Below are 22,754 nucleotides of genomic sequence, written 5' to 3' on the forward strand. Positions count from 1 at the left end.
AGCCACGGTACGAGAAACCTTCCAGAGCCGCCGCCATCGCGAAGCCAAGATCTGGGGGACAGGAGTCTCTGTTCCGGCACGCCGCCGGGACGGGGAAGTGCCCCCGGAAGGCTTCTCCATCGACACCGCTGCCATCTCCACCGCCATCTTCATCAACGCTGCTGTCTCCCATGAGGAGGGAGTAGTTCTCCCTCGAGGCTAAGGGGCTGTACCGGTAGCTATGTGGTTAATCTCTCTCCCTATGTACTTCAATACAATAATCTCACGAGCTGCCTTACATGATTGAGATTCATATGATGAGCTTGTAATCTAGATGTCGTTATGCTATTCAAGTGGATTTTACTTATGTGATCTCCGGAGACTCCTTGTCCCACGTGTGTAAAGGTGACAGTGTGTGCACCATGTGGGTCTCTTAGGCTATATTTCACAGAATACTTATTCACTGTTATGAATAGCATAGTGAAGTGCTTATTTATATCCCTTTATGATTGCAATGTGCTTTGTATCACTATTCTATGTGCTACTCTAGTGATGTTATTAAAGTACTCTATTCCTCCTGCATGATGTAATGGTGACAGTGTGTGCATCATGTAGTACTTGGCGTAGTTTATGATTATGATCTCTTGTAGATTATGAAGTTAACTATTACTATGATGGTATTGATGTGATCTATTCCTCCTTTCATAGTATGAAGGTGACAGTGTGCATGCTATGTTAGTACTTGGTATAGTTGTGTTGATCTATCATGCACTCTAAGGTTATTTAAATATTAATATCGAATGTTGTGGAGCTTGTTAACTCCGGCATTGAGGGTTCGTGTAATCCTACACAATTAGTGGTGTTCATCATCCAACAAGAGAGTGTAGAGTATAACATTTATCTATTTATTCTGTTATGTGATCAATGTTGAGAGTGTCCACTAGTGAAAGTATAATCCCTAGGCCTTGTTCCTAAATACTGCAATCATCGCTTGTTTACTGTTCTACTGCATCTGTACTGCCTGCAATATTACCACCATCAACCACACGCGAGTTGTAGCATCAAGCTATTTTCTAAGTGCTAGTTACTCGCTCATATATATTCATACCACCTGTATTTCACTATCTCTTCGCCGAACTAGTGCACCTATACATCTGACAAGTGTATTAGGTGTGTTGGGGACACAAGAGACTTCTTGCTTTGTGGTTGCAGGGTTGCATGAGAGGGATATTTTTGACCTCTTCCTCCCTGAGTTCGATAAACCTTGGGTGATCCACTTAAGGGAAAACTTGCTGCTGTTCTACAAACCTCTGCTCTTGGAGGCCCAACACTGTCTACAGGAAAAGGAGTGTGCGTAGACATCAGTGACCCACCTGCAGAAAATGCTCCCAACGAGGTTAAAAATGTTTACCTCACTTGGAAGCACCAAGATTCCACAGTGCAGTGTGCCATCCTCTATGATTTAGAGTCAGAGCTTCAGAAGCGTTTTGAGAACCACAACCCTTGTGATATTATCAATGAGCTCAAAATGATATTTGAAACTCATGCGGCCGTGAAAAGCTATGAAGCCTCTAAACAGTTCTTTAACTGTAAGATGGAAGAGGGATGCTCCGTTAGCGAGCACGTGCTCACAATGTCTAGGCACACAAAGAAGCTCCAAGATTTAGGAATAACGATTCCTAATGCTTTGGGAATTCATCGTGTCCTCCAATCACTGCCACCTAGTTACAAGAACTTTGTGATGAACTACAATATGCAATGCATGAACAAGACGTTGGACTCTTCTCAATGCTGAAAAGTGCTGAAGTGGAGATTAAGAAAGAGAACCAAGTGTTGATGGTCAACAAGACCACCAGTTTCAAGAAGCGGGGCAAGCCTAAGGAAAAGGGAAAATTCAAGACGGGTGGCAAGAAAGCTGTTGCGCCTCCTAAGAAGCCTAAGGCTGGCCATAAGCCTGGTATTGAGTTCTTTTACTTCAAGAGTGAAGGACACTAGAAGCAGAACTGCTCCAAGTACCTGACAGATCTGAAGAACGGCAACATCAAGAAAAAGGAGTATCTGATATACATGTTATTGATGTGTATCTTACTAGTAATCGTAGTAGTGCCTGGGTATTTGATACTGGTTCGGTTGCTCATATTTGTAACTCGAAACAAGAACTGCAGAATAAATGAAAACTAGCGAAGGACGAGGTGACAATGCGCGTTGGAAATGGCTCCAAGGTTGATGTGATCGCCGTCGGCACGCTCCCCCTTCATTACCGTCGGGATTAGTTTTAAATCTGAATAATTGTTATTTGGTGCATGTGTTAAGCATGAATATTATATCTGGATCTTGTTTATTGCAAGACGGTTATTCATTCAAGTCTGAGAATAATGGTTGTTCAATTTTTATGAATAATATCTTTTATGGTCATGCACATGAGAAGAATGCTTTATTCTTGTTAAATCTCGATATTAGTGATACACATGTTCATAACATTAATGCTAAATGGTTAAAAATGAATGATAATTCTACATACATGTGGCATTGTCGTCTTGGTCACATTGGAGCGAAGCGCATGAAGAAACTCCATTCCGATGGACTTCTAGAATAACTTGATTTTGAGTTACTTGAAAGATGGGAAGCATGTCTAATGGGAAAATGACTAAGACTTCATTCTCTGGTATAATGGAGTGAGCTACAGACTTATTGGAAAGAATACTTACCGATCTGTGCGGTCCAATGACTGTATCGTTATGTTCTTACTTTCACTGATGATTTTAGTAGATATGGGTATATCTAATTTATGAAACATCAATCCGAAACTTTCGAGAAGTTAAAGGAATTTCAAAGTGAAGTAGAAAATCAACGTAACAAGAAGATTAAGTTTCTGCGTTTTAATCGCGGAGGTGAATATCTGAGTTACGTGTTTGGCATGCATTTGAAGAAATGTGAAATACTTGCACTGTTGGCACCGCCGGGAACACCACAGCGTAATGGTGTGTCCGAGCATCGTAATCGAACTCTCTTAGATATGGTTCAGTCTATGATGTCTCTTACAAATTTACCGTTATCGTTTTGGAGTTATGCATTAGAGATAGCCGCATTCACTTTAAATAGGGCACCATCTAAATCCGTTGGAACGACACCGTATGAATTGTGGTTTAATAAGAAACCTAAGTTTTCGTTCCTTAAAGTTTGGGGCTACGAAGCTTATGTAAAAAAGTTACAACCTAACAAGCTTGAATCCAAAGCGGAAAAATGCGTCTTCATAGGATACCCTAAAGAAATAATTGGGTATACCTTCTTTCATAGATCCGAAGGTAAAAATTTCGTTGCCAACAACGGATCCTTTCTTGGAAAAGAGTTTCTCTCGAAAGATGTGACTGGAAGGAAAGTAGAACGCGACGAGATTATTGAACCTTCTCTCGGACTTGAGAGTAGCACATCATCGGAAGATGTTCTTGTGCCGCCCGCACCAATAAGACAGGAAGCTAATGATAATGATCATGAAACTTCGAATGAAGTTGCTACTGAACCTCACAGGTCAATGAGGGTTCATGCCACTCCTGATTGGTATGATCCCGCGCTGAATGTCATGTTGGTGGACAATAAGGATGACCCTGAGACATATAAAGAAGCAATGATGAGCCCAGATTCCAACATATGTGAAGAACCCATGAAATCCAAAATGAGATCCATGTATGAAAAGCAAGTATGGACTTTGGTGGACTTACCTGATGGCAGCAAGGCCATTGAGAACAAATGGATTTTCAAAAAAAAAAAAACGCTGATGGTAATGTTAGTGTCTATAAAGCTCGACTTGTCGCGAAAGGATTCTGACAAATTCAAGGAGTTGACTACGGTGAGTCTTTCTCACCGGTAGCGAAGCTTAAGTCTGTGAGGATTTTGTTAGCAATCGCTGCATTTTTCGATTATGAAATTTGGCAGATGGATGTCAAAACAACGTTCCTTAATGGAGACATTGAGGAAGAGTTGTACATGGTACAACCCAAAGGTGTTGTCGATCCTAAATATGTTGACAAGGTATGCAAACTTCAGCGCTCCATTTATGGACTGAAGCAAGCATCCCGTAGTTGGAATTGACATTTTGATAAGGTGATCAAAGACTTTGGATTTATACAAACCTTTGGAGAAGCTTGTATTTACAAGAAAGTGAGTGGGAGCTCTGTAGCATTCCTAGTACTATATGTGGATGGCATATTTTTTATTGGGAGTGATATAGAACTACTTGGTACTGTCAAAGTATTTTTGAATAAAAGTTTTTCAATGAAGGACCTTGGCGAAGCAGCATATATTTTAGGCATCAAGATTTATAGAGATAGATCAAGACGCTTAATAGGGCTTTCACGGAGTACATACCTGGACAAGATTCTAAAGAAGTTTAGAATGAATGAAAGCAAGAAAGGGTTCTTGCTCATGTTGCTAGGTAAGACCTTGAGTAAAACTCAAAGTCCGGCTACAACAGAAGAAAGAGAAAGGATGAACAAAATCCCCTATGCCTTGGCCATAGCTTCTATCATGTATGCCATGTTGTGTACGAGAGCGGATATCGCACATGCTGTTGATGTCTACGGGTGCTTCTATTCTTGTAGACAGTGTTGGGCCTCCAAGAGCAGAGGTTTGTAGAACAGCAGCAAGTTTCCCTTAAGTGGATCACCCAAGGTTTATCGATCTCAGGGAGGAAGAGGTCAAAGATATCCCTCTCATGCAACCCTGCAACCACAAAGCAAGAAGTCTCTTGTGTCCCCAACACACCTAATAGGTGCACCAGTTCAGCGAAGATATAGTGAAATACAAGTGGTATGAATAAGTATGAGCAGTAGTAACGGTGCCAGAAAAGTGTTTTGCTGTCCAGGACTGGCGTGTGGTTGATGGTGGTAATATTGCGGACAGTACAGATGCAGTAAACGAACATGTAGCAGAACAGTAAGTAAGCGGTGTTTGCAGTATTGGAAACAAGGCCTAGGGATTATACTTTCACTAGTGGACACTCTCAACATTGATCACATAACAGAATAAATAAATAGATGCTAGACTCTACACTCTCTTGTTGGATGATGAACACCACTAACTGTGTAGGATTACACGAACCCTCAATGCCGGAGTTAACAAGCTCCACAATATTCGATGTTCATATTTAAATAACTTTAGAGTGCACGACAGATCAACATAACTAAACCAAGTACTAACATAGCATGCACACTGTCACCTTCACGCTACGAAAGGAGGAATAGATCATATCAATACTATCATAGCAATAGTTAACTTCATAATCTACAAGAGATCACAATCATAACCTATGACAAGTACTACACAATGCACACACTGTCACCATTACACCGTGCAGGAGGAATAGACTACTTTACTAACATCACTAGAGTAGCACATAGATAAATTGTGATACAAAACACATTGCAATCATAAAGAGATATAAATAAGCACTTCACTATGCCATTCATAACAGTGAATAAGTATTCTGTGAAATATAGCCTAAGAGACCCACACGGTGCACACACTGTCACCTTTACACACGTGGGACAAGGAGTCTCCGGAGATCACATAAGTAAAATCCACTTGACTAGCATAATGACATCTAGATTACAAGCATCATCATATGAATCTCAATCATGTAAGGCAGCTCATGAGATTATTGTATTGAAGTACATAGGGAGAGAGATTAACCACATAGCTACCGGTACAGCCCTTAGCCTCGATGGAGAACTACTCCCTCCTCATGGGAGACAGCAGCGGTGATGAAGATGGCGGTGGAGATGGCAGCGGTGTCGATGGAGAAGCCTTCCGGGGGCACTTCCCCGTCCCGGCGGCGTGCCGGAACAGAGACTCCTGTCCCCCAGATCTTGGCTTCGCGATGGCGGCGGCTCTGGAAGGTTTCTCGTACCGTGGCTTTTCTGTATCGATGTTTTAGGTCAGAGACCTTTATATAGGCGAAGAGGCGGCATCGGAGGGGGTACGGAGCCGCCACACAACAGGGGGGCGCGGGCCCTAGCCTGGCCGCGCCAGCCCCATGTGTGGGCCCCCTGTGGCCCCTCTCTGGCGACTCTCGGGTGTTCTGGAAGCTTCGTGCAATCCTAAGATGCTGGGCGTTGATTTCGTCCGATTTCGAGAATATTTCCTTACTAGGATTTCTGAAACCAAAAACAGCAGAAAACAAGAACTGGCACTTCGGCATCTCATCAATAGGTTAGTTCCAGAAAATGCATAAATATGACATAAAGTATGCATAAAACATGTAGATATCATCAATAATGTGGCATGGAACATAAGAAATTATCGATACGTCGGAGACGTATCAGCATCCCCAAGCTTAGTTTCTGCTCGTCCCGAGCAGGTAAACGATAACAAAGATAATTTCTGGAGTGACATGCCAAAATAACCTTGATCATACTATTGTAAGCATATGTAATGAATGCAGCGATCCAAACAATGGTAATGCAATGAGTAAACAAATGAATCATATAGCAAAGACTTTTCATGAATAGTACTTCAAGACAAGCATCAATAAGTCTTGCATAAGAGTTAACTCATAAAGCAATAATTCAAAGTAAAGGTATTGAAGCAACACAAAGGAAGATTAAGTTTCAGCGGTTGCTTTCAACTTATAACATGTATATCTCATGGATATTGTCAATGTAAGGTAATATAACAAGTGCAATATGCAAGTATGTAGGAATCAATGCACAGTTCACACAAGTGTTTGCTTCTTGAGATGGAGAGAAATAGGTGAACTGACTCAACATAAAAGTAAAAGAATGGCCCTTCGCAGAGGGAAGCATTGATTGCTATATTTGTGCTAGAGCTTTGATTTTGAAAACATATAGAGAGCATAAAAGTAAAGTTTTGAGAGGTGTTTGTTGTTGTCAACGAATTGTAGCGGGTACTCTAACCCCCTTGCCAGACAAACCTTCAAAGAGCGGCTCCCATTTTATTTTTATTTTTGGGTGGCACTCCTTCCAACCTTTCTTTCACAAACCATGGCTAACCGAATCCTTCGGGTGCCTGCCAACAATCTCATACCATGAAGGAGTGCCTTTTTATTTTAGTTTTATTTAGATGACACTCCTCCCCACCTTTGCTTTCTCAAGCCATGGCTAACCGAATCCTTCGGGTGCCGTCCAACAATCACATACCATGGAGGAGTGTCTATTTTTGTTAATTAATTTGGGACTGGGAATCCCATTGCCAGCTCTTTTTGCAAAATTATTGGATAAGCGGATGAAGCCACTAGTCCATTGGTGAAAGTTGCCCAACAAGATTGAAAGATAAACACCACATACTTCCTCATGAGCTATAAAACATTGACACAAATCAGAGGTGATAAATTTTGAATTGTTTAAAGGTAGCACTCAAGCAATTTACTTTGGAATGGCGGAGAAATACCATGTAGTAGGTAGGTATGGTGGACACAAATGGCATAGTGTTTGGCTCAAGGATTTGGATGCACGAGAAGTATTCCCTCTCAATACAAGGCTTAGGCTAGCAAGGCTATTTGAAACAAACACAAGGATGAAGCGGTGCAGCAAAACTCACATAAAAGACATATTTTAAACATTATAAGACTCTACACCGTCTTCCTTGTTGCTCAAACTCAATACTAGAAAATATCTAGACCTTAGAGAGACCAATCATGCAAACCAAATTTTAGCAAGCTCTATGTATTTCTTCATTAATAGGTGCAAAGTATATGATGCAAGAGCTTAAACATGAGCACAAAAATTTCCAAGTATCAAGTTATTCAAGACATCATACCAATTACCACATGTAGCATTTTCTGTTTCCAACCATATAACAATTAACGAAGCAGTTTCAACATTCGCCATGAACATTAAAAGCTAAGAACACATGTGTTCATATGAACCAGCGGAGCGTGTCTCTCTCCCACACAAGCATTTATTCAAACAAAAACAAAAACAAAAACAAACAGACGCTCCAAGTAAAGTACATAAGATGTGACCGAATAATAATATAGTTTCAAGAGAAGGAACCTGATAATTTGTCGATGAAGAAGGGGATGCCTTGGGCATCCCCAAGCTTAGATGCTTGAGTCTTCTTGAAATATGCAGGGATGAACCACCGGGGCATCCCCAAGCTTAGAGCTTTCACTCTTCTTGATCATATTGTATCATCCTCCTCTCTTGACCCTTGAAAACTTCCTCCACACCAAACTCGAAACAAACTCATTAGAGGGTTAGTGCATAATCAAAAATTCACATGTTCAGAGGTGACACAATCATTCTTAACACTTCTGGACATTGCTCAAAGCTACTGGAGGTTAATGGAATAAAGAAATCCATCCAACACAGCAAAAGAGGCAATGCGAAATAAAAGGCAGAATCTGTCGAAACAGAACAGTCCGTAAAGACGAATTTCTAAGAGGCACCAGACTTGCTCAAATGAAAATTCTCAAATTGAATGAAAGTTGCGTACATATCTGAGGATCACTCACGTAAATTGGCATAATTTTCTGAGTTACCTACAGAGAATTAGGCCCAGATTCGTGACAGCAAGAAATCTGTTTCTGCGCAGTAATCCAAATCTAGTATGAACCTTACTATCAAAGACTTTACTTGGCACAACAATGCAACAAAACTAAGATAAGGAGAGGTTGCTACAGTAGTAACAACTTCCAAGACTCAAATATAAAAAAAAAGTACTGTAGTAAAATAAACACATGGGTTATCTCCCAAGAAGTTCTTTCTTTATAGCCATTAAGATGGGCTCAGCAGTTTTAATGATGCACTCGCAAGAAATAGTAGTTGAAGCAAAAGAGAGCATCAAGAAGCAAGTATAAAACAAATTTAAGCCTAACATGCTTCCTATGCATAGGAGTTTTGTAAATAAACAAGTTCATGAAGCATAATGCAACAAGCATAGAAAGATAAAACAAGTGCAGCTTCAAGATTTTCAGCAGAAAGAGAGGTGTTTTAGCAACATGAAATTTTCTACAACCATATTTTCCTCTCTCATAATAACCTTTCAGTAGCATCATGAGCAAACTCAACAATATAACTATCACATAAAGCATTCTTATCATGAGTCTCATGCATAAAATTATTACTCTCCACATAAGCATAATCAATTTTATTAGTAATAGTGGGAGCAAATTCAACAAAGTAGCTATCATTATTATTCTCATCATCAAATGTAGGAGGCATAGTATAATCATCATAAAATGTACTCTCCATAGTAGGCGGCACCAAAAGACCACTATCATTATAATCATCATAAATAGGAGGCAAATTATCATCAAAGTAAATTTTCTCCTCCATGCCCGGGGGACTAAAAAGATCATGCTCATCAAAACCAGCTTCCCCAAGCTTAGAATTTTCCATAGCATTAGCAACAATAGTGTTCAAAGCATTCATATTAATAACATTCCCATTAGCATGCATATAAAGTTCCATGGGTTTTTTAATTCTCTCTTCAAACACATCATGTCCTAATTCAAGATAAAGTTCATAAAGATCTCTCATATTTTTGTTGTTTTCCATTATGCCTAACTAGTGTAAACAAGAAACAAAAAGATGCAATTGCAGGATCTAAAGGAAATAGCTTCGAGTACTTACAACGGCGAAAATAGCTTAGTTGCCGAGATCCGGAGTGTGAGTACCTTTTACCTTTCCTCCCCGGCAACGGCGCCAGAAAAGTGCTTGATGTCTACGGGTGCTTCTATTCTTGTAGACAGTGTTGGGCCTCCAAGAGCAGAGGTTTGTAGAACAGCAGCAAGTTTCCCTTAAGTGGATCACCCAAGGTTTATCGATCTCAAGGAGGAAGAGGTCAAAGATATCCCTCTCATGCAACCCTGCAACCACAAAGCAAGAAGTCTCTTGTGTCCCCAACACACCTAATAGGTGCACTAGTTCGGCGAAGAGATAGTGAAATACAAGTGGTATGAATAAGTATGAGCAGTAGTAACGGTGCCAGAAAAGTGCTTTGCTGTCCAGGACTGGCGTGTGGTTGATGGTGGTAATATTGCGGACAGTACAGATGCAGTAAACGAACATGTAGCAGAACAGTAAGTAAGCGGTGTTTGCAGTATTGGAAACAAGGCCTAGGGATTATACTTTCACTAGTGGACACTCTCAACATTGATCATATAACAGAATAAATAAATAGATGCTAGACTCTACACTCTCTTGTTGGATGATGAACACCACTAACTGTGTAGGATTACACGAACCCTCAATGCCGGAGTTAACAAGCTCCACAATATTTGATGTTCATATTTAAATAACCTTAGAGTGCACGACAGATCAACATAACTAAACCAAGTACTAACATAGCATGCACACTGTCACCTTCACGCTACGAAAGGAGGAATAGATCACATCAATACTATCATAGCAATAGTTAACTTCATAATCTACAAGAGATCACAATCATAACCTACGCCAAGTACTACACGATGCACACACTGTCACCATTACACCGTGCAGGAGGAATAGACTACTTTAATAACATCACTAGAGTAGCACATAGATAAATTGTGATACAAAACACATTGCAATCATAAAGAGATATAAATAAGCACTTCACTATGCCATTCATAACAGTGAATAAGTATTCTGTGAAATATAGCCTAAGAGACCCACACGGTGCACACACTGTCACCTTTACACACGTGGGACAAGGAGTCTCCGGAGATCACATAAGTAAAATCCACTTGACTAGCATAATGACATCTAGATTACAAGCATCATCATATGAATCTCAATCATGTAAGGTAGCTCATGAGATTATTGTATTGAAGTACATAGGGAGAGAGATTAACCACATAGCTACCGGTACATCCCTTAGCCTCGATGGAGAACTACTCCCTCCTCATGGGAGACAACAGCGGTGATGAAGATGGCGGTGGAGATGGCAGCGGTGTCGATGGAGAAGCCTTCCGGGGGCACTTCCCCGTCCCGGTGGCGTGCCGGAACAGAGACTCCTGTCCCCCAGATCTTGGCTTCGCGATGGCGGCGGCTCTGGAAGGTTTCTCGTACCGTGGCTTTTCCGTATCGATGTTTTAGGTCAGAGACCTTTATATAGGCGAAGAGGCGACGTCGGAGGGGGTACGGAGCCGCCACACAATAGGGGGGCGCGGGCCCTATCCTGGCCGCGCCAGCCCCATGTGTGGGCCCCCTGTGGCCCCTCTCTGGCGACTCTTGGGTGTTCTGGAAGCTTCGTGCAATCCTAAGATGCTGGGCGTTGATTTCGTCTGATTCCGAGAATATTTCCTTACTAGGATTTCTGAAACCAAAAACAGCAGAAAACAGGAACTGGCACTTCGGCATCTCGTCAATAGGTTAGTTCCGGAAAATGCATAAAGATGACATAAAGTATGCATAAAACATGTAGATATCATCAATAATGTGGCATGAAACATAAGAAATTATCGATACGTCGGAGACGTATCAGCTGTTAGTTTGGCTAGCATATATCAAAGTGATCTAGAAATGGAACACTGGATAGCGGTAAAAAATATCCTGAAGTACTTAAAGAGGACCAAGGATATGTTTCTTCGATATGGAGGTGATCAAGAGCTCGTTGTAAATAGTTACACCGATGCTAATTGGAACACCGATCAGGATGACTCAAAGTCACAATCTGGATACGTATGTATTTTAAATGGTGCATCAGTGAGCTGGAGGAGTGCCAAGCAAAGCGTTGTGGCGATCTTCAACTGAATCGGAGTACATAGCTGCTTCGGAGGCTTCATCAGAGGCAATATGGATGAAGGAGTTCATTACTGAGCTTGGTGTGGTTCCTAGTGCGTTGGATGCAATGACCATCTATTGTGACAACATGGGTGCCATAACCAATGGACATGAATCAAGGCCACACAAGAAGCTGAAGCACATCAAGCTACGTTTTCATTCTATTCGTGAGTATGTCAAAGATGGTGACATAAAAATTTGCAAAGTACACACATATCTAAATATGGTAGATTCGTTGACTAAATATCTCCCTAGGGCAAAATATGACCTACACCAGAGCGTCATGGGTGTTAGGTATATTACCATGTAATCTAGATTATTGACTCTAGTGAAAGTGTGAGACTATTGGAGATATGCCCAAGAGGCAATAATAAAGTGGTTATATTTATATCTTTATGTTTATGATAAATGTTTATATCCCATGCTATAATAGTATTAACCGGAAATAATAATACTTGTATGTTTTGTAAACATAAAAGAGTCCCTAGTATGCCTCTTGTTAAACTAGCTTGTTGATTAATAAGATGATCATGGTTTTCTGATCATGAACATTGGATGTTATTAATAGAAAAAAATCATTAGGTGAATGATGTGATGGACACACACCCATAGTAAGCATAGCATTTGATCTAGTCATTAAGGTCGTTTTGCTACAAGCTTTAAGATACATAGTAACCTAACTCTTTGATCATGAGATCATGCTAATCACATACACCGATTGGATACTTTGATGACATCAAGCACCACTTCGTAATTGGGTGGTTATAAAGGTGGCAGTAAGTGTTCTGAAAGTATGAGTTGAAGCACATGGATCAAGAGTGAGATTTGTCCATCCAAATGACGGATATATATACTCTGGGCCCTCTCGGTGAAATGCCATCCAATTAGCTTGCAAGCATGTGACTAGGTCACAAGGGATGTCATATCACACTACGAGTAAAGAGTACTTATCAGTAACGAGGTTGAACTAGGTATAGAGATACCGATGATCGAACCTCGGATAAGTAAAGTATCGCGCGACAAAGGGAATTGGTATCGTATGTTAATGGTTCTTTCGATCACGAAGTCATCGTTGAATATGTAGGAGCCATTATGGATCTCCAGGTCCCGCTATTGGTTATTAATCGTAGAAGTTTTTCGATCATGTCTTCATACTTCACGAACCGTAGGGTGACACACTTACGGTTTGATGTCGTTTTAAGTAGATATGGAATATGGAATGGAGTTCGAATATTGTTCGGAGTCTCGGATGAGATCGAAGACATCATGAGAAGTTTCGGAATGGTCCGGAGAATAAGATTCATATATGGGAATGGTCCGATGTATTTGTGGAAGGTTCTAGAAAGTTCTAGAATCATCCGAAATATTTCACTAAGGCAAGTGGGGCCCCGGAGGGACTCCACCAGCCCTAGCCGACCCACTAGGTGGGAAGGTGGAGTCCATGGTGGACTCCACCATCATGGCCAGCCACACCACAAGGAAAGGGGGGAGAGTCCCTCTTTGACTAGGTTTGGACTTTATGTATTTGGCAAGTTTCTAATAGGACTCCTAGAGGGAGTATGATTGGGACCTAGGGTTTTCCACCTATATGTAGAGGAGGAGAAGGGAGAGGCCGGCCACAAGATTGGCCGCACCACCTCAAGGGCTCCAAGGCAGGCGCCCCACCCCCTCTCCCAAACTCTAGCGCCACCCCTCCTCCACCTATCGCCCGCACGGCGACGGCGAAGCCCTGCAGAAGATCTCCACCACCACCGTCACCACGCCGTCGTGCTGTCGGGATTCCGAGGAGGATCTACTACTTCTGCTGCCCGCTGGAACGCTGAGAAGGACGTCTTCATCAACACCGTACGTGTGATCGAGTGCGGAGGTGTTGCCCGATCACGGCACCTGCGGGATCTTCTACTCGCTCCTGAGAGCGGCACGTGATCGACTATATCAACCACACGTACAACCTCGTTAACGTTTAGCAATTATCGAGGGTGTGTTGATCGCATCCCGTTGCTACCATCTTGTAGATTAGATCTTGGCTCTTTATTCATTTTTGCGGTAGGAATTTTTTGTTTTCTATGCTACGAATCCCTACAATTTCATGGTAGAGCACAAAAGATCATAAGGTATTCGAGCAAACGGTCTACTGGAAATGACCTGTACCTGCATAGGATTTGCATGCCAGAGAGATAACCATCAGAAAACAAAATGACCCTTTTTGTATAAAGAATTCCATATCCACTTCAAGTCAGCCCAACAAAGCTGGCATCACTGCAGCCACCGGAGGAATCTAGCTCACTTCCTCACAAAATGACCCTTTTTGTATAAATAATTCCATATCCGCTGCCCGATTCACTGCAGCCATCGGAGGAATCTAGCTCACTTCCTCACGAAATGGGATAAAACCTCAGCCCACGAGGTTCAAAGTTCGAGGGTACTGACCTGAAGCTGCCTCCGAGGAGGGCGCGGAAGTAGGTGGAGCTCTCGATGAGCCTGCTCCGGTCGGCGCGAACCGCGACGGTCGGGGACGGGAGGGGGGCATCGAGGGCGGAGACTGGGATGGGAGGAGGTGGAGGCGTGGAGGTGGTGGAGACCACCTCGTCGGCGGCGACGCGGTCTCCTCCGTCGCCGGCGACATGTCTGCTCGTCGTGGTTGGTTATGGGCCGCTTGTTTCGGTTACGGGCGGAGGTGGGGACGCCTATACTCCGCTTTAAGCGGAGCGGATGATCGGCATATGGGCATATGGGCTCGGCCTGTTTAAGCGGAGCTTTTTTTTATGTAAACAAATACTATATTACGTCAGCAAGCCGCCTCATTAAAAACCTTTCAGTCCCCTTCGGTCCCCTGGTAAGGAAAAGAGTGCGTAAAAAACTTGCTGCCTTTCTGTTACAGGATTGTTGCATCGTTTACAAGATTGTTCAAAAGGAAACCAGGGGGCTCATCGACCCACTTACAAGAAAGTTTACTAGAAAAACTATACTTAGCCAAGTCATGGGCCACTTTGTTTTCCTCCCTCGAACAGTGCTTGAAGATAACTTTATCAATGTTGGTTGTTGCGTCCACTATATCTGCTTAGATAGCAGCAGAATCACTCCACCACATTGCCTCTCCGGTACATGCTTCGATAACCTCCACTGAATCAGATTCGGCTATGAGCGCATTACAACCCATGGTAGCAGCTAGGCCTAGACCTTCCCTCATTGCAATTGCCTCAGCCATTGCAACAGACGCCACATGCGGTATGAATGAACAATTAGCAACAATGAAGCTTCCTTGATAGTCCCGTAGAACCGCACCGACAACACCTGCACGTGAATCATGATAAAAGGAGGCATCCACATTAAGTTTAATATGTCACGGCTCAAGTTTTGACAAGTATCCATCCGATTCAGCCCGTCCTTTTTGCAAGCCCTGGCAGCATTTGATGTTATGGAGAGAATAGAATGTATACATTTAAACAGAGGGGGAATATCTTCATTATGGGTTCGTTGTCGACGCATCCACCACATGTACCAACAAGCAACAGAGACAAGTTCCTTCAGATTAATTAGATCATACCCGGGGGCCAAGAGGTCCTCTCTCTTGAGTAAGTGTTCCAGGACAGGACAGCTGAACCTTCTCTATCGTACTGCATTGCATCTTCAATTATATGATAAATCCCAAGTTTAGTCCACACCTCTTGTGCAACATGGCAGCGAAAAAACAGGTGATTCACGGAGGCGTTTTTGTTTCCGTAGTGCTTCAGGCTAAAACAATAATACAGGACATGAAAAAAAACCAGTTTTCTTAAAAAATGTTTTAATAATCTGCTATTTTCAAAAAATCCAATATTTTTAGAATTTGGATTTTTTTTGAATTTGAACTTATTAAAATTTTAAATATTTTGAAACCAAACATTTTTTAGTGTGAACATTTTTGAAGACTGAACATTTTAAAAGTTGACAACTTTTGACTGTGAACAATTTTAGAATTTGAACATTTTTAAATTTTGAACATTTTTAAAAATTTGAACAATGGTTAAAGTTTAGAGAAATAAAAAAGCATAAAAGGCCGAATGAATTCGAAAAGTGTTTAAACTACAAAATTTGGAGAAGTAACAATGGTTACAATTTCAAATTCGAAAAATGTTTAAACTACAAAATTGTTCAGATTTGGAAAATTTTCGAATTAAAAAAAATGTTTGAACTAGAAAAAACATGTTCAAACTAGAAAAAATGTTCAGATTAAAAAATTGTTCTAATTTAAAAATCGTTCAGCTTTGAAAAAGTTCAAACTTTAAAAATATTCAACTTGAAATTGTGTAGATTTCAAAAATTGTTTAGTCTTGTAATTGTTTATATTAAAAAAATTAGAGAGAAAGATGGAAAACCTAGAGAAGAAAACCGATCAGAAAAACTAAGAACTGGAAGAAAATCGTACAGTAAAAAGGAAAACCGGAGAAGACCTCAAAAGGAAAACCGGAGAAGACCTCAAAAGGAAAACCGGAGAAGACCACAAACCAGACAATGACGCGATCAAAGCAAGAAAAACCGGAAAACAACCTTTATCGCTAGTCGTGGGCCGGCCCATGGAATTCCGTCCCTGTGCGGCGTCCCAAATACAGATCGCAATACGCGATGAATAGGGATTCCCAGCGGAGGTTCAGTCGTGATGACAGGTCAACGTTTGTGTCCGGGCCGGAGTCTCGTACGGCCACATTCAGGCACAAGCCCAACTACGATCAAAATGGAAAGATAAACAATTGATGGAACAAAGTTGTAAATGCAGGAATATTTGTTAGTAGCCTCTTAAACGTTTACAGGAATATTATTGCAACAAATTATTGATTTTCTAAATCAAAAATTTTGCGTTCACTTATTTGGAAGGGATCACTTCACTTCCTACTCCTTGAAACATACTAGTATGCAATTGGTTTCTTGCTAATTTTTTTTTTTTTGACTTAACCATGCATCAACTCTCGAAAACTTATTTCGACCATAATTGCATGGAATTCACGCATACCCTATAAATGTGACTTAGACGATTTCTCTCCCTCATGACTCCGGTATAGATCAAAATAAACTCCCATGGCGTTTATGATGTGAATGCCTCCATGATGGCGGGACTGCCGCGTGAAACTGAGAGACAACACAGTCGGTGGAGAAGAGGCCGGTTGAGAGGTACTTGAGCGCGCCACCCGATAGGCATCTTGGCCGTGACGTTGACTTTGCTGACATAGTCAGAACGGTATGTTTGGCCGAGCACACAGTCGACGCCTTTGGTGAGGGCGTGGAACTTGAACCCAAGGTCGAGGTGCATGAGACTATCCTTCCTAGTCTTGCCATAGTTATGGATCCGGGAGTCCTCATTGGTGATAGGCACCGCATTGGCCGAGATGCTGAACACACCGTCAAGATCCACGACGATGGTGTTCACCGTGCTAATGCGGGTGACGGAGAGTCCCCGCACGGCGTTAGAGACCCACCGCGCGTTCTTGGCGGCCTCCACCTCCACAGGCTCGCCATCGACAGCGATCTGGACATGGTCCTCCTCCTCATCCCACTTGACAGCCTTCTCGGCGCCTATGTAGAGGCGGTGCCCTTCGGCGAAGGTGACGCCGAGGGCCTGCACCCACGTGAAGTCACGCTTCGTGTCCGAGTTGCGGTTGCCGACACTACAGGAATGGACGCATACGCCGACGGCTAGCTGCCCTCGGCGTAGCCACGTCTGGCCCTCGGCGTAGGCTACGCCGACGGCAGCCCTCGGCGTATGGCGTCGGCGTTTAGGTCCCTCGGCATAGACAATATTGCCGGCGGCGTAGCCCGGCCCTCGGCGTAGCACGCCACGCCGACGGCAAAACCATCGGCACACAAATTTTACAAATTTGAATTTTCTTTTTTTCAAAAAAAAAATCGAAAAAAAATAAAAAAAATCTATATGCCGACGGCAAAGCCCTCGGCATAGAGTTTTAATTTTTCTAAAATTTTAATTTTTTTACACCATTTTTTTTCCTTTTTTCCCTTTTTTACTTGTTTATCTTTCACCCATACACTTTTAACTCTAAGTACAATTAATCTTAGGTTATATTATAATCATGGCTAAACTTCCCAGTCGGTCACCCATCCTCACACTACTCCAACCTCAGCACGCTTAACTTCTTGGTTCCATTCGGATGAGCTTCCCTTAAATAATTGACACCTTGCTAATAATAATAGCCTATCAACCCTATTAACCCTTGAACCGTGATGTCACAACTCATTATTTTTGAATTCCAAACAATTACTTAAGTAAAAAAATAATGAATATATAAGTAACAATGATTAATAATATTGAATTCAAATAACAATAAAATGATTTTATTTTTTGGTCTTTTTTCTATTTAATATGGAACAATTAATATCTTTAAATCGGAAAATCGAAATTCCACAAATAATATGTCTAAATTGATCAGAAAAATGAGAGGAATCTAAATATAACATCCATATCATCATTTTAACCTAAAAATTAGAGAAATCCAAATATGACGCCCAATTTGCCATGTGGCCAAAACGGCCCCCTCGGGAGATGCGAAACGGTCGTATCGGGCGGGCTGGTGCACCGTTTGCCAACACGCTAAACGGACAAAAATTAGCACATAAAGTGATGTGTTATAGACCTAAATTTTTTTTTGCGGAATTTATTGAGCGATAGAAAGTGTACCCCTAGTTCAAATTCGGTCAATTTCCACCGGATTTGGCGGGACACCGCAGGAAGCCGCAGGGATTTCCAGATAGCTAGCGCGTAGATATGGCATGTGATATATGGTGCGGAGACGGTGTCCTACCATTACGTTGAGGTCTCGCGCAATACTAAAATACGCCCCATGTAGCTGCTTCAGAAAAAAAAAAACGTTTTAGCACCTCGAAAATGAAAAACCATCGCCCATGGGTCGGATTGGAAATCCGCTCCCGGGGCCTTGCTTCCCATCCTAGGGACCACGCACGTGCCAAATATGGCCACGTTCGGAAAAACTATGCGGTGTCATGGGCCGTTTCCTACTCATTTGCCCTAAAAGCCATAGAACTCCGGACGTGATAGCTCTTTTTGTGAAGGGTTTTCCAAAATAATTATCGTATCCTAATTACGACTTTTGGAGTGGTTACTAGGACACATAAAATGACGTCATGCGGCTCCGCGGGATTTTCTGACTTCGTTTAAATTGCCATTTGGCCAAAACGGGCCCCCACGGAGATGCGGTAAGGCCGTACCGGGCGCGCTGGTGCACCCGTTTACCATCGCGCTAAACGTAAAAAAATTCGCACATAAAGTGATATGTTATAGACCTAAAAACATTTTTCCCGGAATTTATTGAGCGATAGAAAGTGTAGCCCTAGTTCAAATCCGGTCACTTTCCAGTGGATTCGGCGGGACACCGCAGAAAGCCGTAAGGATTCCCAGATAGCTAGCGCGTACATATGGCATGTGATATATGGTGAGGAGGCAGTGTCCTACCACTACGCGGAGGTCTCGCGTAATACTAAAATGCGTCCCATGTAGCTACTTCACAAAAAAAAACCCGTTTTGGCACCCCGGAAATGAAAAAACCATCACCCATAGGTCGGATTGGAAATTCTCTCCCGGGACCTTGCTTCCCATCCCAGGGACCACGCACCTGCCAAATATGGTCTCGTTCCGACAAACTATGTGGTGTCACGGGCCGTTTCCTACTCATTTGCTCTAAAAGCCATAGAACTCCGGACGTGATAGCCTTGTTTGTGAAGGGTTTTCCAAAATAATTGCCGTATCCTAATTCCGACTTTTGGAGTGGTTACTAGGACACATAAAATGACGTCATGCGGCTCCGTGGGATTTTCTGACTTCGTTTAAATTGCCATTTGGCCAAAACGGCACGAAGATGCGGTATGGCCGTACCGGACGCGCTGGTGCCCCCGTTTACCATCGCGCTAAACGGAAAAAAAATCGCACATAAAGTGATATGTCATAGACCTAAAAACAATTTTTCCAGAATTTATTGAGCGACAGAAATTGTATCCCTAGTTCAAATCATGTCACTATCCAGCGAATTCGGTGGGACACCGCATGAAGCCGCATGGATTCCCAGGTAGCTAGCGCGTACATATGACATGTGATATATGGTGCGGAGGCGGTGTCCTACCACTACGCGGAGGTCTCGCGTAATACTAAAATGCGTCCCATGTAGCTGCTTCACAAAAAAAACCCGTTTTGGCACCCTGAAAATGAAAAAACCATCACCCATGGGTCGGATTGGAAATCCGCTCCCGGAGGCTTGCTTCCCATCCCAGGTACCACGCACGTGCCAAATATGTCCTCGTTCCGACAAACTATGTGGTATCACGGGCCGTTTCCTACTCATTTGCCCTAAAAGTCATAGAAATCCGGACGTGATAGCCCTGTTTGTGAAGGATTTTCCAAAATAATTGGCGTATCCCAATTCCATCTTTTGGAGTGGTTACTAGGACACATAAAATGATGCCATGCGGCTCCACGAGATTTTTTGACTTCGTTTAAATTGCCATCTGGCTAAAACGGGAACCTGAGGACATATAAGAAAGTGATTGAATTGTTTTTATATTAACATGGTACTGTACATGATTCAAATATGCATGATTTTTACAAAAACGGATAGATGATGTTTTTCTGAACATTTTGATACCTCATACACATTTTTCCGACATCATATGAATTAGTTATGATTTTTACAAAATTAGAAAAATTTGAAAAATGGCTACGCCGAGGGTGGCCGCCGGCGTAGCCCTGTCTACGCCTAGGGCCAAAGATATGCCGAGAGCTGCCCTTGGCGTAGACCTCGCTACGCCGACGGCCGCGCTACGTCGAGGGTCGGATGAGGAGGCTGGCCAGGCTAGGCCATACGCCGAGGGCCCCGACTTTTGGCCGTCGGCGTATAAAAGGTCCTCAGCGTATCGCGCCATTCCTGTAGTGCGATGAAGTGCGCTTTGATGTGGAGGTCGATCGGCGTCCGAGACAATGCAGAAGTCCTGGTCCCTCTCACCGTGGAAATAGAAGGTGTTGCCGTCGCCACCCGTGAAGCGCGGGTCTCCGCACGACGTGCCCGGGAACAGGTCGCACACTACATACATGTATATGAATCAGACACAATCACACAATTAAACCAACCGATCGAGATAGTATGTCAGATGTGTGTGTGTATAAACGTCTATGAATGGAGATCTACCATGCATCAACCGAATGGCAGGAGAAAAACTGAAGATGAGAAGATGGTACACGTACTGCAGAAGGTGAGGCAGTATTTGCACATGGCGAGGCACTTGTCGGGGCACTGCTTCGGGCAGCCGACGTAGCAGGACGGGCCCTTGTTCTCGGTGCAGGTGGCCTGGTACCTCCGCTTCTGGAACTTGGGGAAGTTCACCGTCGTGAACCTGCCCTGCTGCGCCGCCGCTACCGCCACGGCCGCAACCAAGCACCAGCACACGAGCTGCCGTTTTGCCGCTGGCGCCATGGCCACTGCCGAGGACGAGGTAGTTAACCGGCAAAGTGTACTTGTGGTGCTAATCGGCGTACGTGGGCGGGTTCGTGTGGGACGCGGAGATGGATTCTTCTGGGAGACTCGATCATGGGATGCGGGCTTTGTGGATCGGATCAATTGCCGGAGCCGGAAGCGAAGCAGGTTGCTTGTGTGGGGACGAAGTAGCGTAGGGGACGACAAAGGTGGCATGGCAGAAAATTCGTCGGTTTTCTCAACTGCAAAATAAACATGCACGCGCGTTGACTGTATATGTTAATCAATTAGTATTATAATTTGCTGGAAACCATGCTTACCTTTGCGTGAATTCAGTTGTACATTGTAAAAACGCTCCCGGGCCGCTCGCGCGGGCGTCTCCGGAGCACCCACGAAACCCTAGCCAACCACCCCCAAAAAGCCATCTTCCTAGCCGCTGCTGCCGCCGGCGGCGGTGGCGGCGGCCCAGCCGGGCTGTCAAAGGCGGCGGGTGAGGTCGGCGCGCCCCGACGGGCTCCCTTCGTGCGGAGGGGGACGTCTCCAGGGCGGCGCGGAGGCTTGCGTGCGGAGGCGCGCGGAGGTGGAGTGGCTCGCCGGCCTACGACAGGGAGGCGCGGAGGGATGAAGGTGCCCGGTGGAGGTCCTAGCAACGGAGGCGACGTGCGAAGGCCGGCGCGGGTTGGGGTCGAGCGCGTGACGTGGGTCCAAGGCCCTGCAGGCGGCGGCGGAGTGGAGCGCGGCCAGAGGAGCTCCTGGCCTGCGGCCGGCCGCCTCAGGGCTGAAGATGTGCGGCGGCGCCTGATACGTCTCCGACGTATCGATAATTTCTTATGTTCCATGCCATATTATTGATGATATCTACATGTTTGATGCACACTTTATATCGTTTTTATGCGTTTTCCGGAACTAACCTATTGACGAGATGCCGAAGGGCCAGTTGCTGTTTTCTGCTGTTTTTGGTTTCAGAAATCCTAGTAAGGAAATATTCTCGGAATCGGACGAAATCAACGCCCAGAATCTTAGAATCCCCGGAAGCATCCAGAACACCCGAGAGCCGCCAGAGAGGGGACACAGGCCCCCCAGGTGATAGGCCGGCGCGGCCCAGGGGTGGCCCGCGCCCCCCTGTGGTGTCGTCGCCTCGTTGACCTTCTGACGCCGCCTCTTCGCCTATTTAAGCCCCCTCGACCGAAAACCTCAATACGGAAAAGCCACGGTACGAGAAACCTTCCAGAGTCGCCGCCATTGCGAAGCCAAGATCTGGGGGACAGGAGTCTCTGTTCCGGCACGCCGCCGGGACGGGGAAGTGCCCCCGGAAGGCTTCTCCATCGACACCACCGCCATCTTCATCAACGCTGCTGTCTCCCATGAGGAGGGAGTAGTTCTCCATCGAGGCTCGGGGCTGTACCAGTAGCTATATGGTTAATCTCTCTCCTATGTACTTCAATACAATGATCTCATGAGCTGCCTTACATGATTGAGATTCATATGAGTTTTGTATCACTATTCATCTATGTGTTACTCTAGTGATGTTATTAAAGTACTCTATTCCTCCTGCATGGTGTAAAGGTGGCAGTGTGTGCAT

At 43.8% G+C, this 22,754-nt stretch overlaps 1 pseudogene; it reads right to left on the reverse strand.

Annotated features, from left to right (window-relative positions):
• LOC127337236 (uncharacterized) overlaps positions 1-21,172 on the reverse strand; it is a 37,492-nt pseudogene extending 16,320 nt beyond the window's left edge.
• Between the last annotated feature and the right edge of the window lie 1,582 nt (positions 21,173-22,754).

Source organism: Lolium perenne, chromosome 1 (genome assembly GCF_019359855.2).
Source record: "Lolium perenne isolate Kyuss_39 chromosome 1, Kyuss_2.0, whole genome shotgun sequence".
Lineage (NCBI taxonomy): Eukaryota > Viridiplantae > Streptophyta > Magnoliopsida > Poales > Poaceae > Lolium > Lolium perenne.